General features: G+C 43.3%; 1 long non-coding RNA gene across 2 annotated transcripts in view; it reads left to right on the top strand.

Annotated features, from left to right (window-relative positions):
• LOC102553663 (uncharacterized) overlaps nt 1–21,426 on the top strand; it is a 57,919-nt gene extending 36,493 nt beyond the window's left edge. For both annotated transcript variants that reach the window (XR_015627948.1, XR_015627949.1), the window contains one exon: nt 18,034–21,426. This is a non-coding gene — a long non-coding RNA (uncharacterized LOC102553663). The remainder of the gene's footprint in view (nt 1–18,033) is intronic.

Here is a 21,426-nt window from a genome sequence, read left to right as displayed (position 1 = left end):
CCTCCTGAGATTTCTTCTCTAGTTTGTTCTAATGAGTGCAGTGGCTTCCTTTTGGAGAATTACCTGCCACCAGCTTCCAGAACCTGAATTAAGGTGGACGCTGCCACTCACTGGCCTCCCAATGCTATATGTATATTTAGCTCCAAGGGTTAGGTATGCTTCCCTGAACATGGCCAGTTAGCACAGCATAGCATAACATGGCATAGGATAGCCTAGCCTAGCCTAGCCTAGCATGTGATTATAGTGTATTTCACATATTCCTTAGTCTCACTGAATTGTATAGAGTTGGTCACTGTGCCCAGTGTGGTACCATGAAATCTAGTACAGGGGTTTGGTTGAATTATAGAGGAAGAAGCTCTCTTCTGCTGAGCTTGCTAAGACCGGAAGCTGCCTTCAAGGTGTCACTTCTTGAGAAAGGGCAACAGAACAGAAGAAAGCAAAGCAAAGAGATGCATCTATCTATCAGACATGAGGACTGGACTTTCCTGTGATGCTAATCAACAAGCCTACATTCTGCTTGCCCCTTAAGCTGGGAAAAGCTGTATCTTTGGCACCGACGTCTTTTCAGGAAAGGTCTCTAATAGGTGCCTTCGTGCATACTGCAGTATGCCAATCCACGGCAGACAAGCTGTCCCATCTCCTTAGGGAAGGGGTCTCTGGCAGCAGTGTGTGGCAAGTCCATATGAAGGGTGATGCTGTGCCAAGATGCTGGTGGGTGAGGGCCAGGAGGGTTGAGGCTCATTTGTGAACAGTGGTTTTCTAGAGACAATAGCTTGCATCTACACATAACTCTCCAGAGTGATTTGGGGGGTTAGAGAAGGAGATGGTTGGGAATGAGTATCTTCTATATGTTTGGTATTGTTTCCTAAGCTCAATGGGTGCTACCTGTCTTACAAAAACATTTAGTATATTATTATATGTGTCTTTTAGGCCAGAAAGGACTATCAGTAGCAATCAATCAAATACTGTGCTCCAACACTTCTGTAATTCCACTCTAGCCATTATGCTCATAACTTGTAAGTAGATCATAATCAATATTTTATAGATAATGAAATAAAGGCCCAGAAAAGTTATGTAAATTTATCATGACCACCCAGATAAATGACTGCTAGGATGGTGACTTCACCAGAGTGGGCCTCAGCCAAACAGATAGTGACTTGCTGAATAAAACACAGACAGGATGATCACTTAAGTTCTGAGGAGTATGTGTTTATACTGCATTGTACATATTTGTAACTGGACATTTAACAGTGGTGGCTAACATTTCTATTGCCAGCTACTCAGGAAGACCTAGAGAGACCTTGTTTGGATGTCAAGCTTGACATTATAAGACTTAGTTTGGATGTCAAGCTTGACATTAACAGATCCTAATTTCTAGGCTTTTTACAGGGGCTGGGGGGAAATAACTGGACTACTGGAGGCCTGTGTCTGCATGCCTGGCACGAGAAGGGGAGCGTCCAGAGAAGAACTATCACACTCCGAACTTCCCACGTCAGACCTTGGCATAGTGACCACCTTAGACCACTGTTCGGGTTACTTGCTTAATAAGATTTAAAGTAATTATCTGTTCTAGGCTTTATAAAGACAACCAAAAAAAAAAAAGAGGGGGGATAATTAGGTATACAGAGTAAACTATAACACCCACCCATTCAATATATTACAAAATAAAGATATAAAACTGCTAAGCATATCTTCAATTACTAGTTCATAAAATGTAGACCTGGCCAGAATCAGGGTACTCATTGTAGTCTATCAGTATTTTCTTATTTTGCAGTAGTTCTGGCCATTGCCTGGGCTAGTTGTTGGTCCATGCTATGTCTGGTGGCAACCTGTGCCTCATACTGAATCAGGCTAGCTCATTTCAGACAAGTCTGCTTCCTGCATTAGAGGTGCTGCCCATGTTGGAGTCCCTGCTCTGTAGTGAAGCCAATTGGAATCAGTCTTCTGAGTGTCCAGTCACTCCGTCATTCTCGTTTCGATCCCACAGTGCGGACACTTGAGGTAAGCAGAATAATACCTCTCAGAGATGTTCACGTCCTAGTCCCTGGAACTTGCCAGGGTCCTCTTCAATGCTCAGCGTGTTCCATAGGCCTGAATAGGGATGGGAAAGAGGGAATACCCTAGACTATCCAGGTAGACCCATTGCGATCCAAGATTCTTAAAACAAGTGGGAACTAGGTAAATAAGAATTGGAAACAGGGCCCACACCCGCGGATCCCGGCCCGCAGCAGCTCTCTGCCCCCAGACCCTGTGAGAGAGAGACCCAACCGCCTGGTCAGGTGGGCACTCCTGAGGCTGCAGAGCGGAAGAGACCACCAACACTGCTCACCCCTGCCCACATCCCTGGCCCAAGAGGAAACTGTATAAGGCCTCTGGGCTCCCGTGGGGGAGGGCCCAGGAGCGGCAGGACCCCTGTGCCTGAGACACCACCAGAACCAGAAGGAAACAGACCGGATAAACAGTTCTCTGCACCCAAATCCCGTGGGAGGGAGAGCTGAACCTTCAGAGAGGCAGACAAGCCTGGGAAACCAGAAGAGACTGCTCTCTGCACACACATCTCGGACGCCAGAGGAAAAAGCCAAAGACCATCTGGAACCCTGGTGCACTGAAGCTCCCGGAAACGGTGGCACAGGTCTTCCTGGTTGCTGCCGCTGCAGAGAGCCCGTGGGCAGCACCCCACGAGCGAACTTGAGCCCCGGGACCACAGGTAAGACCAACTTTTCTGCTGCAAGAAAGCTGCCTGGTGAACTCAAGACACAGGCCCACAGGAACAGCTGAAGACCTGTAGAGAGGAAAAACCACACGCCGGAAAGCAGAACACTCTGTCCCCATAACTGACTGAAAGAGAGGAAAACAGGTCTACAGCACTCCTGACACACAGGCTTATAGGACAGTCTAGCCACTGTCAGAAATAGCAGAACAAAGTAACACTAGAGATAATCTGATGGCGAGAGGCAAGCGCAGGAACCCAAGCAACAGAAACCAAGACTACATGGCACCATCGGAGCCCAATTCTCCCATCAAAACAAACATGGAATATCCAAACACACCAGAAAAGCAAGATCTAGTTCCAAAATCATTTTTGATCATGATGCTGGAGGACTTCAAGAAAGACGTGAAGAACTCCCTTAGAGAACAAGTAGAAGCCTACAGAGAGGAATCGCAAAAATGCCTGAAAGAATCGCAAAAATCCCTGAAAGAATTCCAGGAAAACATAAATAAACAAGTAGAAGCCCATAGAGAGGAGACACAAAAATCCCTGAAAGAATTCCAGGAAAACATAAATAAACAAGTAGAAGCCCATAGAGAGGAGACACAAAAATCCCTGAAAGAATTCCAGAAAAACACAATCAAACAGTTGAAGGAATTAAAAATGGAAATAGAAGCAATCAAGAAAGAACACATGGAAACAACCCTGGATATAGAAAACCAAAAGAAGAGACAAGGAGCTGTAGATACAAGCTTCACCAACAGAATACAAGAGATGGAAGAGAGAATCTCAGGAGCAGAAGATTCCATAGAAATCATTGACTCAACTGTCAAAGATAATGTAAAGCGGAAAAAGCTACTGGTCCAAAACATACAGGAAATCCAGGACTCAATGAGAAGATCAAACCTAAGGATAATAGGTATAGAAGAGAGTGAAGACTCCCAGCTCAAAGGACCAGTAAATATCTTCAACAAAATCATAGAAGAAAACTTCCCTAACCTAAAAAAAGAGATACCCATAGGCATACAAGAAGCCTACAGAACTCCAAATAGATTGGACCAGAAAAGAAACACCTCCCGTCACATAATTGTCAAAACAACAAACGCACAAAATAAAGAAAGAATATTAAAAGCAGTAAGGGAAAAAGGTCAAATAACATATAAAGGGAGACCTATCAGAATCACACCAGACTTCTCGCCAGAAACAATGAAGGCCAGAAGATCCTGGACTGATGTTATACAGACCCTAAGAGAACACAAATGCCAGCCCAGGTTACTGTATCCAGCAAAACTCTCAATTAACATTGATGGAGAAACCAAGATATTCCATGACAAAACCAAATTTACACAATATCTTTCCACAAATCCAGCACTACAAAGGATAATAAAGGGTAGAGCCCAACATAAGGAGGCAAGCTATACCCTAGAAGAAGCAAGAAACTAATCGTCTTGGCAACAAAACAAAGAGAATGAAAGCACACAAACATAACCTCACATCCAAATATGAATATAACGGGAAGCAATAATCACTATTTCTTAATATCTCTCAATATCAATGGCCTCAACTCCCCAATAAAAAGACATAGATTAACAAACTGGATACACAACGAGGACCCTGCATTCTGCTGCCTACAGGAAACACACCTCAGAGACAAAGACAGACACTACCTCAGAGTGAAAGGCTGGAAAACAACTTTCCAAGCAAATGGTCAGAAGAAGCAAGCTGGAGTAGCCATTCTAATATCAAATAAAATCAATTTCCAACTAAAAGTCATCAAAAAAGATAAGGAAGGACACTTCATATTCATCAAAGGAAAAATCCACCAAGATGAACTCTCAATCCTAAATATCTATGCCCCAAATACAAGGACACCTACATACGTAAAAGAAACCTTACTAAAGCTCAAAGCACACATTGCACTTCACACAATAATAGTGGGAGATTTCAACACACCACTCTCATCAATGGACAGATCATGGAAACAGAAATTAAACAGTGATGTCGACAGACTAAGAGAAGTCATGAGCCAAATGGACTTAACGGATATTTATAGAACATTCTATCCTAAAGCAAAAGGATATACCTTCTTCTCAGCTCCTCATGGTACTTTCTCCAAAATTGACCATATAATTGGTCAAAAAACGGGCCTCAACAGGTACAGAAAGTTAGAAATAATCCCATGCATGCTATCAGACCACCACGGCCTAAAACTGGTCTTCAATAACAATAAGGGAAGAATGTCCACATATACGTGGAAATTGAACAATGCTCTACTCAATGATAACCTGGTCAAGGAAGAAATAAAGAAATAAATTAAAAACGTTTTAGAATTTAATGAAAATGAAGATACAACATACTCAAACTTATGGGACACAATGAAAGCTGTGCTAAGAGGAAAACTCATAGCGCAGAGTGCCTGCAGAAAGAAACAGGAAAGAGCATATGTCAGCAGCTTGACAGCACACCTAAAAGCTCTAGAACAAAAAGAAGCAAATACACCCAGGAGGAGTAGAAGGCAGGAAATAATCAAACTCAGAGCTGAAATCAACCAAGTAGAAACAAAAAGGACCATAGAAAGAATCAACAGAACCAAAAGTTGGTTCTTTGAGAAAATCAACAAGATAGATAAACCCTTAGCCAGACTAACGAGAGGACAGAGAGAGTGCGTCCAAATTAACAAAATCAGAAATGAAAAGGGAGACATAACTACAGATTCAGAGGAAATTCAAAAAATCATCAGATCTTAGTATAAAAACCTATATTCAACAAAACTTGAAAATCTTCAGGAAATAGACAATTTCCTAGACAGATACCAGGTACTGAAGTTAAATCAGGAACAGATAAACCAGTTAAACAACCCCATAACTCCTAAGGAAATAGAAGCAGTCATTAAAGGTCTCCCAACCAAAAAGAGCCCAGGTCCAGACGGGTTTAGTGCAGAATTCTATCAAACCTTCATAGAAGACCTCATACCAATATTATCCAAACTATTCCACAAAATTGAAACAGATGGAGCACTACCGAATTCCTTCTACGAAGCCACAATTACTCTTATACCTAAACCACACAAAGACACAACAAAGAAAGAGAACTTCAGACCAATTTCCCTTATGAATATCGATGCAAAAATACTCAATAAAATTCTGGCAAACCGAATTTAAGAGCACATCAAAACAATCATCCACCATGATCAAGTAGGCTTCATCCCAGGCATGCAGGGATGGTTTAATATACGGAAAACCATCAACGTGATCCATTATATAAACAAACTGAAAGAACAGAACCACATGATCATTTCCTTAGATGCTGAGAAAGCATTTGACAAAATTCAACACCCCTTCATGATAAAAGTCCTGGAAAGAATAGGAATTCAAGGCCCATACCTAAACATAGTAAAAGCCATATACAGCAAACCAGTTGCTAACATTAAACTAAATGGAGAGAAACTTGAAGCAATCCCACTAAAATCAGGGACTAGACAAGGCTGCCCACTCTCTCCCTACTTATTCAATATAGTTCTTGAAGTTCTAGCCAGAGCAATCAGACAACAAAAGGAGATCAAGGGGATACAGATCGGAAAAGAAGAGGTCAAAATATCACTATTTGCAGATGACATGATAGTATATTTAAGTGATCCCAAAAGTTCCACCAGAGAAGTACTAAAGCTGATAAACAACTTCAGCAAAGTGGCTGGGTATAAAATTAACTCAAATAAATCAGTTGCCTTCCTCTATACAAAAGAGAAACAAGCCGAGAAAGAAATTAGGGAAACGACACCCTTCATAATAGACCCAAATAATATAAAGTACCTCGGTGTGACTTTAACCAAACAAGTAAAAGATCTGTACAATAAGAACTTCAAGACACTGAGGAAAGAAATTGAAGAAGACCTCAGAAGATGGAAAGATCTCCCATGCTCATGGATTGGCAGGATTAATTTAGTAAAAATGGCCATTTTACCAAAAGCAATCTACAGATTCAATGCAATCCCCATCAAAATACCAATCCAATTCTTCAAAGAGTTAGACAGAACAATTTGCAAATTCATCTGGAATAACAAAAAACCCAGGATAGCTAAAGCTATCCTCAACAATAAAAGGACTTCAGGGGGAATCACTATCCCTGAACTCAAGCAGTATTACAGAGCAATAGTGATCAAAACTGCATGGTATTGGTACAGAGACAGACAGATAGACCAATGGAATAGAATTGAAGACCCAGAAATGAACCCACACACCTATGGTCACTTGATTTTTGACAAAGGAGCCAAAACCATCCAATGGAAAAAAGATAGCATTTTCAGCAAATGGTGCTGGTTCAACTGGAGGGCAACATGTAGAAGAATGCAGATCGATCCATGCTTATCACCCTGTACAAAGCTTAAGTCCAAGTGGATCAAGGACCTCCACATCAAACCAGAGACACTCAAACTAATAGAAGAAAAACTAGGGAAGCATCTGGAACACACGGGCACTGGAAAAAATTTCCTGAACAAAACACCAATGGCTTATGCTCTAAGATCAAGAATCGACAAATGGGATCTCATAAAACTGCAAAGCTTCTGTAAGGCAAAGGACACTGTGGTTAGGACAAAACGGCAACCAACAGATTGGGAAAAGATCTTTACCAATCCTACAACAGATAGAGGCCTTATATCCAAAATATACAAAGAACTCAAGAAGTTAGACCGCAGGGAAACAAATAACCCTATTAAAAAATGGGGTTCAGAGCTAAACAAAGAATTCACAGCTGAGGAATGCCGAATGGCTGAGAAACACCTAAAGAAATGTTCAACATCTTTAGTCATAAGGGAAATGCAAATCAAAACAACCCTGAGATTTCACCTCACACCAGTGAGAATGGCTAAGATCAAAAACTCAGGTGACAGCAGATGCTGGCGAGGATGTGGAGAAAGAGGAACACTCCTCCATTGTTGGTGGGATTGCAGACTGGTAAAACCATTCTGGAAATCAGTCTGGAGGTTCCTCAGAAAATTGGACATTGAACTGCCTGAGGATCCAGCTATACCTCTCTTGGGCATATACCCAAAAGATTCCTCAACATATAAAAGAGACACGTGCTCCACTATGTTCATCGCAGCCTTATTTATAATAGCCAGAAAATGGAAAGAACCCAGATGCCCTTCAACAGAGGAATGGATACAGAAAATGTGGTATATCTACACAATGGAATATTACTCAGCTATCAAAAACAACGAGTTTATGAAATTCTAGGCAAATGGTTGGAACTGGAAAATATCATCCTGAGTGAACTAACCCAATCACAGAAAGACATACATGGTATGCACTCATTGATAAGTGGCTATTAGCCCAAATGCTTGAATTACCCTAGATCCCTAGAACAAAGGAAACTCAAGACGGATGATCAAAATGTGAATGCTTCACTCCTTCTTTAAATGAGGAAAAAGAATACCCTTGGCTGGGAAGGGAGAGGCAACGATTAAAACAGAGACTGAAGGAACACCCATTCAGAGCCTGCCCCACAGGTGGCCCATACATATACAGCCACCCAATTAGACAAGATGGATGAAGCAAAGAAGTGCAGACCGACAGGAGCCGGATGTAGATCGCTCCTGAGAGACACAGCCAGAATACAGCAAATACAGAGGCGAATGCCAGCAGCAAACCACTGAACTGAGAATAGGTCCCCCGTTGAAGGAATCAGAGAAAGAACTGGAAGAGCTTGAAGGGGCTTGAGACCCCAAAAGTACAACAATGCCAAGCAACCAGAGCTTCCAGGGACTAAGCCACTACCTAAATACTATAATGGACTGACCCTGGACTCTGACCCCATAGGTAGCAATGAATATCCTAGTAAGAGCACCAGTGGAAGGGGAAGCCCTGGGTCCTGCTAAGACTGAACCCCCAGTGAAATAGACTATGGGGGGAGGGCGGCAATGGGGGGAGGGTTGGGAGGGGGACACCCATAAGGAAGGGGAGGGGGGAGGGCGATGTTTGCCCGGAAACCGGGAAAGGGAATTACACTTGAAATGTATATAAGAAATACTCAAGTTAATAAAAAAAAAGTAATAATAAAAAAATAATAAGCCATTAGATTTATTATTAACAAGTGCCATAGTAATATCGATATTAGATATTCTCTCAATAATCCCCCTTTGAAGTACAATAAATGTCTCTTTTTCAAATATAAATTGAATAAAATTATAAAAATTATAATAGTAAAAAAAAAAAGAATTGGAAACAGGAATGGAAACAAGAGGTTGAGTGCTCCAAGGAAGACTCACCAGCAGCAACAGATCCTGGCATCTTCTAGAAGCAGAAAGAGCCAAGAGATAGGAGATGCATTCAAATCCCTCGATGGGAACAGCTTTGCCTACACCTGAGCTCTGGATCAGCTCTGCCTAAGCTCTGGCCAGTGCGACTGGTTTTGGACTTCTGACGTCTAGTTCTCTGAGGTAATAAATTATGAGTTTGAAGCAATTAAAAGAGATGAAACTATTTGCAATATGAGTGAGAAACTAAGGTGCACTCCAGCTCAAGGCTTGGGGTGCGGCAACTCCTTTTGTTACAGTGACTTCTTTCTGCCACGAAGTACTTTGCTCATGTGCTTGGAAGGGTCTGCAGTGACTTTCTCTGTGCTATGTGGATGGACTTCATGAATACTGAGGTTAGAAGGCGGAAGAACTACTATTGGTCTGGGGGAACAATAAAAGACCCTGACCTTTCCTTACAATGCCTTTTTCCCTACCTCTGTCACAGAAGTATATGCCCAACCACCACAAGTAATGTTTAAGTCTGTCCACTTGTACATTCGTTGTGATGGTAGAAGTTTTCCTTAATTGATAGACTAAAAGTTAAACACTTACTTCAGACTTTTATGTTGACACATGAAGCTGGAAGGTTAGCTAATGGGTTCCAGAGAGCCTTGGTTGTGGTGAATTCACTAGGGACCTGGCCTCAGCCGGATGGGTGGGTGACATGACTTATGTGTTATTAGAATCAATTAAAGTCGCAAGAGTCTGACGATTAACTGGGTTCATCAGGCACATGCAGTGCTGGTGGCTGATACTTATTGTTCTTTGGGAATGCCCCTCCCTTTCTCTATCAGGGAAAGAAAAACTATCATCAGAAGGTTGCTTTGTAGCTATGACATCATCTTGAGGTGAAGGAACAGCATATCAGAGAATCTTATAGGTACTTAGTTAAGAATAGCTATTTCCCAATGATGGCTCTTGTTAGTTTATTTATATTTATTTCTTTATAGTTTCTCTCTCTCTCTCTCTCTCTCTCTCTCTCTCTCTCTCTCTCTCTCCCTCTCTGTGTGTGTTCACATGCGTGTGTGTGTGTGTGTGGGGGGAGAGGTCAGAGGTCAACCTGATGTCATTCTTCAGGCACTAGGCACCATTTATCTTGGCTTTTCAGACAGAGCTTCTCATTGGCCTGAGCTTCACTGACTAGGGTAGGCCAGCTGGCTAATGAGCCCCACTTGGGCTACAGAGATGTGATTTCCCTCCTCTCATTAAAACATGAATTTCAGGATCAGACTCATGTCCTCAGGTTGGCATGACAAACATTTTATTGAATGAACTAGCCCCCTCACCCCCCTCCACCACTACTCCTATTTCTTTTCCTCCTTTTCCTTCTCCTTCTTTTTAAAGCAAGGAAATGTTTACAGATCACTAGGTGGGATTTATGGGAGTTGGGGCTGCTTTGGGTGCTTCAGAGCTGGGAGCTGAGGTCACAGCAGCTGATTTTATCCTCCTCACCTACAGTGGCCTCAAGGCGAAAAACATGTCAGTCTTGCCCAATGGAAGGCTAGGTTACCTTGCTGTTACCTGCCCTGAGGACTCTCCTTTCGGGGCTGTCTGCGTTGGGACAGTGTTGCCACTCCCAGCTCTGTGGACTTCTCTCTTTGTGCTCCATGCCAACACTTCTGCCTTGTTTCTAGAATCTGCTCTCAAACTGGGTACAATGAAATTGATTAGGATTTATTTATCTCAATTGCAATCACAGTTGAGTTTTGTTTCCTAGAAATTGCACTCTGGTCCCCTTGATTGGAGTTTTGAGTGTTCCCAGTCCCTTCGGTCACACATCTGCCATCTTTGGGTTTATTTTCGGATGGCTGAATTCACACACATTGATGGCTTTACTGTTGTTATCAGATGTGCTTCTGGAAGGTTCTGTATGCCACAGTCATAGCCATGCTTTCTCCATGTGAGGGGGCAATCTTATCTCTAAGCAGGAGTGCCTGACGTCCTCACAGGACACGCACAATATCAACACAATAGAGGGACAGGCAAAATATGCTTCCACTGTTCTCCCCCCTCAATCCTGAAAGGAGAAGGTATATTGAGTAGAAATTGGGCCAGAAGTGTCAGAAGAATATAGAGGTAGGAGTCTCAGTTTATGAAGAATGCAAATCCCTATCCCTTTGTGATAATTTAGGTGCACAAAACAAAGTTTGGACACCGTGCTCCCCACCTCCCACCATGGGCTTATATGTTTGAATGGTGCCCAGTGAGTGAAACTGTTTGAGAAGAATTAGGAGGTGTGGCTTTGCTGGAGGAGATGTATCATGGGAAGTGGTCTTAGAAGGTCCAAGAGCCCAGGCCAGGGCCACTGTCTTTTCTTTCCTTTTGCTTGTTGCCTTCGGATCAGGATGTGAAGCTCTTGGCTACTGCTCCAGTGCCATGCCTGTCTGCTTTTTGACATAATGGTCATGGACTGGCCCTCTCAAACTCTAAGGAAGATGCTTTCTTTTATAAAAGTTGTCCTGGTCCTGGTGTTTCTTCACAGCCCTACAACAGTAACTAAGACACTCAGGGACAATGCCACAGGTGATGCTATTCAGCCCAGCATCTCTTGTCTTCCTGGGACTGTGGTAACTCTGCTTGGCTTGGCTTAGTCCTCATATTTCTTCCTCAATTTTAACCAATTGTCCCTTCAGCTGGTTAGTGGTGATTTTTCCCCCCTGTGATTATACTGAGTGGAAAACCATGTAGGAATAGTAGTCTTGCCCTATCCTTCAGGGACTGATGCATTATAGCTTCTGGTATTTTTCTCCTGCTTACTGGTTTTTCTCATCTGGTTCAGACTTATATATCAGTGTGCACACGTCACCTTATCACAAGCCACATGGCCAAAATGTTACCCTGCCTCTCACAGCATCCATGTTCATTCCGAGGCCCTCAGGCCTGGCCTGTTCCCCACTGAGGGGTCTCTGCAATCTTACTCATCTGTGCTCTCTGCTTTCAGCACTTGAACTTGACCTGCTGTGCTGCCCTTGAGGAGATCAATTCAGAGTGGGAGACGCATAGATGGGCTAATTGCATAGGAGGGAGGGAAGTGTACCCCTTAGAGCAAGGTTTCTTGAGGTTAGGGCTACTGTCATCAATGCTTGTGAAGTTCTGTCTGGAGAGAACAAGCTAGTAACAGCCCCATTTCCACATGTCCAGTGGGTGTCAGAGGGAGGAGCTGTCACTGTAACGGTGTGATAGCTAGAGGTCATTTCCACCGAGTGCCAAATTGAGTCGGGAGTCTTTTCTCTTTTTAATGTGGACAGGTCACTGTTTTTACAGCTGTACTTTTTCATTATTCTTAGAACTCACTTGGCTTGTTGGCACGACTTGGTGTTGCAGACTGAAAATGATTAGGAGTATTGCCCCTTCAGACCGATTGTCTTGTGTATTTTATCCCAGGTTATCTGTCAGCGGGACTCAGTATAACCTGATTTGTGGTAGGCAAGGGAATGGGCTGGATTTACTTGTCACTTTTTGGCCTATTTCTCAAAATGTGAGCTACGCAGGCATTTGGTATCCTGATGCCCCACGGCTTTCATGGAGAAAATATTCAATGCTGGGTTTCCGTTGTTTTTTTTTGTAGCTCAAACAGAAAATCATAATAATTGAGTACTATTTAGTCCTGAGACAATCTGTAGTCGAAGATCTATTCTAGGGCACCCATCTCTGGTTCAGTGATGGAGTGTGGGGTACAGTTGAGCTTCTTTATATATCTCTGCATCTTCTCATTAATATCCCCTTTGAAGTTCAAAGGCTTAACTCATAATTATAAGTCTTCAGTAATGAGTAGATGGGTCAGGGAGCTCTGGCTATCTGGGTAGAAAATGAACCTGAATTATTGGTCATTTTTTTCAGTCTCTACATCCACCAGCTCAGATATGGGTTAGTGAGACTGTGGAAATCTGGATATGTCAACAAAGCAGGCAATGGTAAATGGCTGTTTGCTATTTGGCTATATATGTAAGTTTCTTCTAATTCTGTCATAATATTTAGATGTGGCTTTCAAGTATGCCCATTAATAAACCATGTATTTCTCTCTCTCTCTCTCTCTCAGAAGAGAAAAAAAATTGTCTTAGAAAACTGCCACTTCCAGAGTCGAGAGTGGTAGGCAATTTGTTTTTTAAAATGTCCCGATGCCTTATCCTCAACATTGGAAGTATGGCATTTCAGCTTTTGGAGAGCGAGTCAAGCTGTTCAGGAACTGAACACATTGCTGTGATATGTGACTCGAGGAACGGAGTTGGAACGATGGGTTATGAAGATGGCTGCTGCTGGCAGTTAGTGTCAGGGAGAAAAAAAAAATCCTCTCACTAAAGACAAATCCTAGTGAGCCCCACTATGCCTTGTACTTAGAGCAGTTTAGAAGTGAACGTACAGTGTTCACTGTGCGTGTTCCACATTGCATGCTAAAAATCTAAAACAAACGCGTAAATACAACAACAAGGAGTATGGTATTTTTTAATGGGAAACATTAGTGTTAGATCAAGATCATACTTAAAATGTTACTTGCCATGGAAGGGAAATTCCAGGTCTATAAAGCCCAACATGGAGTGGGGAGGTGTGTACCATATCCCACCCCTAGACAAGGAGGATGATTGACAATTGACAGTGGCTGGGAGAGGGAGCGTTGGTTTCCTTTGAGTATATGTAGCCCTTGAGGTTGACCATAGGCCAGTGTCCAAGGATAGAGGGCAGAACAAATAGGACTTGATGGATAGTAATTAAAGAAAAGAACACAAAATTGGGTGGGTAGGGAAATGGGGATAGAGCTGGGAGAAACTGGAAGAGAGGTGAGTAAGATCAAAGCACAATGTATGAACTAATTTAGAAAGAAAGGAGGGAAGAAAAGAGGAATTAATTCATTCCAGGTCTAGTTAGCTGGTCCCATTGGAGGATGGAAAGGGAGCAGGAGAAGACACTGGCTCAGTAGGACTCCGTCTAGTCCCGCTAGAGAGAGACCCTCGCTGTTCATGTAGTTGAGCTTTTAAAATTGCTATGCAGCAGTATTGGACCAATAGTCTTTATTATTTGCCTAGAGTTTATTTCCACAAAGTGCCAGAGTGATTCCTTTACAAGTCAGATTTGTCATTTGCTGATGGCCCTTGTGATCGGCTGCCATCAGTTCTTATTTCATTGAAATGGAACCAGTCTTTACAACAGCCTACTGGAACTGCCCCTCTCCTGACTTCTCCCCTCTGACCATGCATTCTATAGTTCTCCTTGCTTACCTTGCTTGCCTTGTTTCCCTGGTGTTCTTGAAGGTTCCAGACTAGCATGGATGGCTCTCGTACGGACATGTCTTCTTCTTTATCCTTGTCAAGTCTTTACTCAAATGTCATTTTCTCATAGAGGTATACCCTTTATGTAAAGTCCCAACTTCCAAGTCACTGCTCAGCCCCATGGGGCTGTGTGGCTTGGTAATATATCACACAACATACATCTGTCTCTTGTTCTAATGTAAAGCTTACACAGGTAAGGATGTTGCATGCCATACTATGGGCCCTCATTAGATATCCACTGAATGGCGTGTCCTGATGACCATCTTGATCTCTCTCTACTATATTAATGTGAGGGTAGATACACTTATTTCCCTAGCTAAGCCACCCTAGCAGGATTTTGTCAGTCCAACCCTAACACTCCTTCCCTTGTCTGCTTTATCAGGCATTTTCAAAATGTAAAATCTTTGCTGTGGCAAGGATTTCACAAACAAGAAGATAGCTTTCAGCTTCATTCTATCTCTTCCTTCAGCTAAGAGCTGTTTTGCATTCTGTACACATTGATGGTGCTGTCAGTCTTAGCTGCCTTTCCTGTTGCTGTGGTGAAAAACCCCAACAAAAGCAGTTTGAGAGAGAAAGGGTTTATTCTAGCTCGGTCCTCAAGGGCGAAGTCCATCATCTTGGGGGTTGGGGGGCATTCTGTGGTCAGGAGCTTGAGGTATCTGGTCCTAGTACATCTAATAACAGTGAGCTGAGAGTGAGGATGCTGTGTTCAGCCTTCTTTCTCCTACTTCATGGAGTCCAGGAGCCCAAGCCAGGCAACGATGCCAACCCAGATGGTGGTGCCACCACAACCCATGTTAGAGTGGGGTAAGGTCTTCTCAATTCAATTAACTTGACCTTTCTGTTTTGAAATTTTCAATTTCATGTCCACCACTTGCAAGCCTCCTAAAGGGTGAGTCCCGCAGAAGTGAGGGGTGATCTGATAAGGGGGTTTCAGAATCTTCTCCTGTGGATTGCTCTGTGAGTGTGTCAGCTCTGTGGATTCCCATGGGCATGCCCAGATACTGTCTCCAAGAGGATTCCAGATTTAATCAAGTTGACAACCAAGCTTAACTAGAATATTGTCCCACTGAAAAGTAAAATATTAACAACAAACATGTGTGATCAGAAAGGGCTTTCACCTTGAAAATTATGTCATAGGGTTCGCTCTACTCTTCTTCCCATTGTCTTGCCCCGTCCTCACCTCTTCTAGGTTTTGAGATAGCGTCTTGGTACGTAACTTAAGTCAATGTCAAACTCATGATCTTTCTGCCCCCATCTTTCAGAGCTGAGTTCAGTGATACACGCTACCATCCCTGATGATTTCCTCCTCTTCAATTAAACTGGTTTAGGAAATACTTTGACAAAACTGTCACTTGACCCATCTTTAGGCTGCCAGGTGTATAGTTTGAATGACATGTTTGAGGCTTAGGAGTCTATATTCATTAAGGGTTAACTTTATGGATTTTTGTATTAGAAGATATGTTTTACTTGTCCTGGAAACATTCGAGGATCTTATTAGGATTCCTTTTTTGTTTTGAAAATTTCAGTTTCATGTCCACCACTTGCAAGCCTCCTACAGGGTGAGCCCCGCAGAAGCAAGGGGTGAACCGATCAGGGCGTTTCAGAATCTTCCGTGGGTTGCTCTGTGAACGTGTCAGCTCCACAGATTCCCATGCCCAGCCTCGGAATCAGGACCCGTGCTGTTAGGGAGTTCCTGTTGCTACCTCCATGAACTCCATGTTCGATTTCTGCTGAATTCATCACTACCTCTGTGTCTGCTTTGATGTCCTGGCAAATTACAGTTGAGTGATTGATACAGCCTTCTGAATTGTGAGTATATAATACTAGCTTCTAAAATGGATATTTGTTAAGCAAACTATCGACACCCAAATAAGGTGAAATATAGGGCCAACTTTACCCAACATTAACCAGAGGGTTAGTTAGTGTGAACACGAATCTATCTTTATCATATGTGGACATATTTTAAAAATACAAGAATCTCTGTGGGAAATCTCTATCAATACACTTTAAATGGGTACTGTGGTTAAATTGGTAAAGATGATATGGTTGCTTTAGCCCTGAAGTTTCCAGACTGCCTGTAGAAAAGGAAATCCCAAGCCTGATGAACACTGCTCTGGCATCTGGCCACTGGAAGTGTCACCTGGGGACCCTCCAGGAGCAAAAACCCTCAGGTCCCATCCAGACTTCTTGCTTGACTTTAATAAGATCCTTAGAGTATCCAGATGCATATTCAAATTTAAGAAGTCCTCTTCCATACATCCCTTTGGAGTAACGTAAGTAGTTCACTTGTTTGCATTAGAAAGAGCAAAACCAGGCCTTTGAGGGAAGGCAACACATACTTAGAATGGACAATTCCTACCCAGTCAATAATCTTTCCACTTTCACATCATATGGACTGTTCCGTGAGAGTGGGGGGCAGTTCTCACCGAGGATCTGAGAGGGGAATGAATACACTTAGAAAACGTATATCCAAGGTGGACGGAGCCCAAGTTGTACCACGTGTGGATGCAGTTTTCAGCTTTGGATCTGGTTTTAACGGAAGGAGACAGTTTGAAGCAGCATGGCGGATGACACTGTTGCTCGGTCACAGGGCCTCGGAAGGGAGCAGTTATTTTTCTTTCTTCTTTTGTTCAGGCAGCAGCTGTGGCTCCCTAAAATGATATCCCGAATGCGTTGCGTGCCAAGGCTTTTAGAAGTTGATGAGTCACAGGTTTTGTGAATTGGAGCTTTTATAGCAGGGTAGGGGTTCGGGCCTTACAGCTGAGGTTCGGAATTAGAATGGAAACTTCGGCAACATCCTCATCAACCTGTGGTGGCCTTTTACTCAGATGCTCCCTATGCCCCACCCCTGGTCACATGACCACACCTCTCCTGGCATCACTGGCTCAAGTTCTTCCCTTCTCTTTCTCTTTCTGGTTTTGAAATCTTTCATATGCTCCTCCAGTTGCTCTAGGAGGCCTCAGAGGCTTTTTCTGCAAAGAACTGACACCTCTTCCTCCTGGAAGCTCCTGTCAGCTCCTAGTTCTCAGTGTTGCTTTTACAATTGAATCGCCTGGACAGCTTTGAAAAGTATTCCTGGATTTGGGCCATGGTCTGGCTTGATTTGAAGCTCCAGGGGTGGGAAGCTCGTGTTGCTCGTTTTAGAAGTTTTCTTGGTTGGCCCGATGTGCAGGCCTAATGGTGAAAGCATGAGCTCCTTCCTGTTACAGCTCCATGTAAACCCAGTGCTTCTATGAATTACAGGAGGAACTCCGCTTTCACTTCATTCTAGCTGAGACCCTGCTAGAATCAGAAACAATTTTCTTATCTCTGTTCACCTTTTAACAATTAGTAGTTAGCTCGGCGGGCCCATACTGTTTCTGTTTCTGTTCAACCCTGGTGGAGCTCGTGTGTGACCCTGGTCAGAGGGTGCTGTAACTGCCATCCATTTCTGAATTCAGGATCAGACTGTGGGGGAAATCAGATATGTAGAAGCTAAGACAGGGAGAGGAAGGCGAAGTGGACATTGCTGGTTTCTTTGGAAACTCAGTTGTGTCACATGATGTTTTTCTGGAAGATCTCTTGTGAGAGGATGTTTTGCTGAAGCAGACCAGGGAGAGGGTATGTGATGTTTTGCTGGAGTGGATGTTTGGGAGGGCGCGTGATGTTTGTAAAGAACATAAACGGAACCCCATAAACAGTGAGAGGATGCTCTTCACTGATGGCGCAATGCTTCACTGGTCTCGCTTCTTTACTGATCTTCACCGGTCTTCTCTTCACAGAGAGAAACACATCCAAGAACTCATGGTATTCCGGCTGATTCTTGCTGCTTCTGCTGGATCGAGCTGCTGCTACTGGTTCGTGTTTGGTGTTTGCTATTGAGCTGCTGGTATCCTGACAACGAAGAATGGAATCACCCCCAAAGAATGGCTTCTAAACAGGCCCACAACATTCTTTTCCTATAAACCTTCTTTGTCTCCTACCTCTGGTTGGTGGGATGGAAGGGAGGTCGAAGCCTTCAAGAACCCTAAGTAGACTTTGAAAAACCTAAGCCTATAGCAAGGCTTGTAGAATCTTTATCACTAAGCAAAGGATTACTGTAAGCAGTGCTTAGAGGCTATGGAGTTCTTTTTGTGCATCCAGGAGCTTTGCATTGTGACTACCCCATCACAAGTCAGCCTTAAAGCCAGGGACAATAGAGGATGCTCACTCTTCCACAGCTTCTGTGGATCAGCAATCCTCTCTGGCTCAGGAGTTTCTGTAAGGCTCTAGTCAAATGTCACCTGGGACTGACATCATTGCAAGGAGTATCCCTTCTGAGCCGGCTCACTCAGACTGCTGATGGGCTGTCCTGGAAGACGGCAAGCAGCCAAATTTCCACGCCACATAAACTTCTCCTTGGGACTATCTTTATGTGACAAGTGATTTCCCATAGTGTTAAGAGCCAAGACCACCTGGAAGAAACTGAAATGCTTTGTGATTATGAGTTATTATCTCCACGATCTCCTGTTGGCGCTGCAGGTTAATTTAGGAAGATATGACCCAAGAACTTAATTTTTGCTTTTGATGGGAGCTGTCCGTTAAATACTTGTGTTTGAGGACTCCACAAGATGGGCACTCAGTAATGGCTAGCTGACCCAATAACTGCCCAGAGGTGATCAGGAGGTCTCAAGAGGGCCAATCACTGCATTCCTCGGATTTTACTAGTGTAATTTGGAAAAGCAACTTGAGGGTTTAAGAGTTACAGGCCATAAGCACGATCAAAACACATGCATGTTGATGGGCATCTTTGCCATGCATTGGGCCTACTGAGAATGAGGTCAAAATGAAGTAGTAAAGAGAAAGTGGAGAAGTCAGCGTTATAAAGCCCTGGCTTAGGGCCTTACCTGCAACAAAGCTAGGTCACTGGTTTCCCTTCTTCAGCTAGACTGATGCACAGCTAAATTTCTGTCACTTGGTGTACCGACTAATGTTTAACTAATTCAGGCCCTGGGGTCTTAGAGTTTACCCGTGGCCACTGTCATCTACTCTGTCATGGCCATTTATCCTGTCTGTGGTCTGAGAGTCATAAACCTCACACTGCTGGGTTGCATCTGTCCAATGTTTGGTCCAATGCTAGTGCGGGAAGGGCTCTTGGCATATATAAAATCTCCCCTCAGCAACCTGGCATAGCAGGAAAATATCTATGGGCTCTGGAGCTATATTATTCTGTGTTCAACATTGCTCTGCCATCAGACACCCATGGGATCTTAGGCCTTTGTCTCCTTGGACTATGCACATAAGGTGGGGATCTTAAGATGATGTTTCCAGGGTCCCAAGGATGAAATGAGATAGCATGTATAGAAAAACGAGGCCAATATCAAAGACTCGTCCATATTTGCTTCCCTTCCTCTCCTGCTGTCATTGTTCCTTTCTTTACTTAGGAGATAGTGCCAGGTACGAGGGAGCCAAAATTTAATTCAGTTTAATTCTGCTTAATCGGCATGTTTCCATGCCTGCCATCTGCTAGATGCAGGTGGAAAATGGGCTTTTGAGAAGGGTGACTTGGTGGTTTCCACTAACTGAGAGTTCCCCTTAGACGAGACATGGGTTAGGTGGGTGTCCGGTATGGTTTTGTATGGCTTGGGCCTCATTAGGAAGTGGGAGGCACTTGAGTCTGATCCTGGCATTAGGTCCTTGCTGCACTCTGCACCTACTGTTCAGTGGGGAGAGGAGTGGGTGAGGATGCATATATGCAGAGAAGCTGACCTCTACAGTGCAGTAGTTAGCTGCCCCACGCTTCTCTACCTCAGGCTGCAGGATATCCGCTACCTTCCCACCCACTGCTAAATTTAAGAAGCCTGTGTGATAAGGTGATGAAGCAGGAGGCCGTTGTTTCAAATTAATGCATTTTCTGGTCACTACTGTTGCCCCTACTGCCTCACTTATATTTTATCCCATTAATGATTCTGACACTAGCTATGCCTACCCATGCCTATCAGTAGTCTATCATAAAGGTTTAAACAATTGTTTGTTGAACACAGCAAGTGCCCTTCGATGGGTAACAGGTGCACTTGAATGCTCCTTTGCTGGCACATGTCTGCTTCAGAGCCGTCTTTATGAACATTGATGTTCCTTGAACTACACTAATGACAGAGATGGGTCAGGCAACTGACCAGCTCAACACCATGAGTGTTTTCAGAAAGAAATACCTGAAGTTCCCCCTCTGAAAACATCTGATACTATCAGAAGTTGGTGTGCTTCATTTAATCTTGTGAACATTCTTCTTACTACCAATGTCTTTCTGACTAGTCTGAAGGGTGGAAGAGAAAGAGAGTGATGAAGTTTTCTAAGTAGGCATGGTGCCTGGAGGTCAGGCCATCACTAGGGCACTGGAACTTTCTGGTGGGTGTGGACACTACTGTCCTCAGGTAAAACTTGTTCTCTCCACAAACGTGTGTTCTATTCCCAAGACCTTCAATGGATTGAATCGAGGCCACCCAGATGATCTGGCACAATCTTATCTAATTCAACTCAACTATTTATGAATAGAAACCATCTATGAAGTATACCTTCTTAGCGAACACTAGATTAGTACTGTATTGAATAGTGGACACTACAATATAGCCAAATCAACACAGAAAAATGGTCATTCATGTCTCCTTAAATAATTTAGCCTTGCTATAAAGACAATAGCAAAGTCCTATTTCCTTCTGTATTGACTGGTTTTGTATCGACTTGATACAGACTGGAGTTATTAGAGAGGAAGGGAGCCTCAGTTGAGAAAACGCCTCCATGAGATCCAGTTGTAAGCCATTTTCTCAATTAGTAATCAACGGGCAAAGGCCCAGCTCCTTGTGGGTAAGCTCATCTCTGACATGGTGGTCCTGGGCAAAGCAGGCTGAGCAAGCCAGAGAGGCGAGCCAGTAAGCAGCATTCCTCCATGCCCACTTCATCAGCTCTTGCCTCCAGGTTCTTGCCCTGTTTGAGTTCCTATCCTGATTTTCTTCAATGATGAACAGCAATAGAGAAGTGTAAACCAAATAAACCCCGTTCTCTCCAACTTGCTTTTTGATCATGGTGTTTCAGTGCAGCAGTAGAAACCCTAACTAAAAGACCTTCTGATGTGACAGTTGTCTTGCACACAGAGAAATCATGTTAACCTTTTCCTCACAAGAGAAAAGTCTTTGTATTTT

Source organism: Rattus norvegicus, chromosome 8 (genome assembly GCF_021556685.1).
Source record: "Rattus norvegicus strain SHRSP/BbbUtx chromosome 8, alternate assembly SHRSP_T2T, whole genome shotgun sequence".
Lineage (NCBI taxonomy): Eukaryota > Metazoa > Chordata > Mammalia > Rodentia > Muridae > Rattus > Rattus norvegicus.
The sequence above is the reverse complement of the archived record's forward strand: the minus strand, read 5'-3'. Positions and strand labels throughout refer to the sequence as shown.